Source organism: Cucurbita pepo, unplaced genomic scaffold (assembly GCF_002806865.2).
Source record: "Cucurbita pepo subsp. pepo cultivar mu-cu-16 unplaced genomic scaffold, ASM280686v2 Cp4.1_scaffold001192, whole genome shotgun sequence".
In the NCBI taxonomy this organism is placed as follows: domain Eukaryota; kingdom Viridiplantae; phylum Streptophyta; class Magnoliopsida; order Cucurbitales; family Cucurbitaceae; genus Cucurbita; species Cucurbita pepo.
Window position 1 is genome coordinate 1 of NW_019647381.1, and position 2746 is coordinate 2746.

Genomic DNA, 2746 nt, shown 5'->3' on the forward strand with positions numbered 1-2746 from the left:
AACACACGAAAGCTGATGAATAACACCTTTAGATTGAAAAAATGACAACTCTAGTGCATCAAAACGAAATTGTTTGATCAATAATCCTACAAGTGTTGAAACAGAAAAGATAAGCAGCATGAGTATAAGTTTGATATGGCCCCAACATGCTTGTGATGTAAAAGATAGTCTATTCTGTTTAGCCCAAGGACACTAAACAAGGTGCAGAGATTTCTTAGCGGAATCAAAACAAAGAGCATCCCTTATAGCAAGCAAGAAGATTATTCTTTGAGGAGTGGCCAAGACAAGCATGTCAAGTCCTATAAGAAACAAAGTAGAAAGCCAAGTCTTAGTTTTCCCAATCGTCCAAGATAACTCTTCCTGAAGGAGACATTAAAATCACCATCCAATCGGACCACAATAGGTAAATTTCTAGGTCAGGCCCTGATGGAGATGAGATTGAAGTGAAATCATGGAATGAATTCAACATTATTAGGTATTTTTTTGGTTCATGCCCTGATGGACAGTAGATTGAAGCGAGACGATGGAACGAACATTACATTATTCAGTAAATTTCTAGTTTAGGCCCTGATGGAGAGGAGATTGAAGCGAAATAATGGAACAAACATCACATTATTCGGTAAATTTCTAGTTCAGGCTCTGATGGAGATGAGATTGAAGCGAAATCATGGAACGAACATCACATCATTAGGTAAATTTCTAGTTCAAGCCCCGATAGAGATGAGATTAAAGCCAAGCGATGGAATGAACATCACATTATGGAGAATGAACGATTAGGCAGAAAAACGGTCCTATCAGAAATCTTGAAGAATCTCGAGTGCACCCGAATGAAGGATCCAATGCTCAAAATGTAGGAGCAGCATTAGAACACAGAGAACCCAAGTAGAGGCTAGTAATCCTTGACATTGTTCTGTACTAAATGCTGGAGAGGATCAGAACTAGTATGAACCATTCTTCATATGATGTCCTACATTGACATTGGTTGGGAGGAGAACAAACCACCATTATTTATGAAGGTGGGAAGGACCATTATTTATGAAGGTGGGAAGGACCACTATTTATGAAGGTGTGAAAACCTTCCCCTAGGTGTTTTAAAGAGAGAGCAGGGAAAGCCCAAAGAGTACTAGAGGTGGATCTGGGCCATTACAAATGGTATCAGAGCCAAACATCGGACGATGTGTCAGCTTTCTTGCTGTTCCCCGAAGGGGGTAGACACGAGGTAGTGTGCCAGTAAAGACGCTAGGCCCCAAAGGGGGTGAATTTGGGGAGCGGTCCCACATCGATTGGAGGAAGGAAATAGTGCCAGCGAGGACGCTGGGCCTCGAAGGGGGTGGATTGTGATGTCCCACATTGGTTGGGGAGGAAAACAAACCACCATTTATCGGAGTCTTCTCTAGTATATGCATTTTAAAGCTTTAAGGGAAAGCTCGAAAGGGAAAGCCCGAAGAGACAATATCTGCTAGCTGTGGATCTGGGCCGTTAGGGTGGAAGCTTCAAATGACAATGACAAAATGACAAGGCTGTATTGGGTTGAGACAATTTTTTGAGAAGATGTTTAGGATTGTGGAGGTATAAAATATATTCATGTAATATAGTTCATTTTGCAATTAGGAAATTTTTTGAACCAAGAAGATCTTACTGGAAACAAAATTTAAATCCAATTTAAGAATTAAAGACCTATTAAAATTTTCACATTAACTATTATTGTAATTAAAAGCGCACACGCACCGTATTCCCACCATTGGTAAGGATAGTTTGGGCCATCATCAGCCCAATATAATGGGCTTTTAGACCATAGAGGTCCACATCGGGCCCGGAGTCAAAAGGCCCAAATGTTAAGATATAAAATGCCGGGAGGAGTCCTCTCTTCCTCATTGTATCAAATGGGAATTCCGAAACCCTAATTCGCAGAGCCGCAGTTCTCCGGTGACCGTTGTTTTCTTAATCTTTTCATTCGATTTTCATGTCTTTCTGTTATCACGGCGAGGATGATTATTGCTCTTTATTTCTGACACCTCTTGTATGAGAAGTGCGTTCTGAAAAAGATCGCTCTTCATTGAGCAGATTCAGCAACTCTCTGAGCCATTTTTTCTGTTTACAGAAGCTTCGCTGTTGTTTTTCTTTTCACTTTTAAATCGTCTTTAGATGTGTTCGATTTTTTTTGCTTCTCTGACTGATGTCGTATCTTGAATTTAAAAGTAATTTTTCATCTATTCTGTCGTCGACTCGTAGCTGCCATTCTTCGGTGGCTTTCTCGTTCGCCACCAAACATTTTAACTTCTTGCGATAAAAAGGATTATGGTTGATGCTAAATCGATCTTTTGAAGGACTTTTCATTCTACATCGATTTGTCATTATGATGTACTTTTCATATTCACAAATTTTGTTTTAAAAAATACTCCTGGACATTTTCGAGTTTCAAACCTTATGATTTGTTCTCTTTTAGTTCGATTCTACATTGACTTGTCATTATGATCGATACTTTTCATATTCACAAATCTTGTTTCAAAAGTACTCTTTGACGTTTTCGAGTTACAAACCTTATGATTTGTTTTCTTTTAGTTTGATTCTACATTGATTTGTCATTATGATCGATACTTTTCATATTCACAAATCTTGTTTCAAAACAACTCTTGGGCATTTTAGAGTTACAAATCTTATGATTTGTTCAAGTACTCTTGGGCATTTTAGAGTTACAAATCTTATGATTTGTTCAAGTACTCTTGGGCATTTTAGAGTTACAAAT

General features: G+C 38.5%; 1 non-coding gene across 1 annotated transcript; it reads left to right on the forward strand.

Moving 5' to 3' along the window:
- Positions 1-1981: 1981 nt before the first annotated feature.
- LOC111786200 lies at positions 1982-2084 on the forward strand. The gene has a single exon (XR_002813763.1). It is a non-coding gene; the product is annotated as a small nucleolar RNA snoR1 (small nucleolar RNA).
- The last annotated feature ends 662 nt before the right edge of the window (positions 2085-2746 follow it).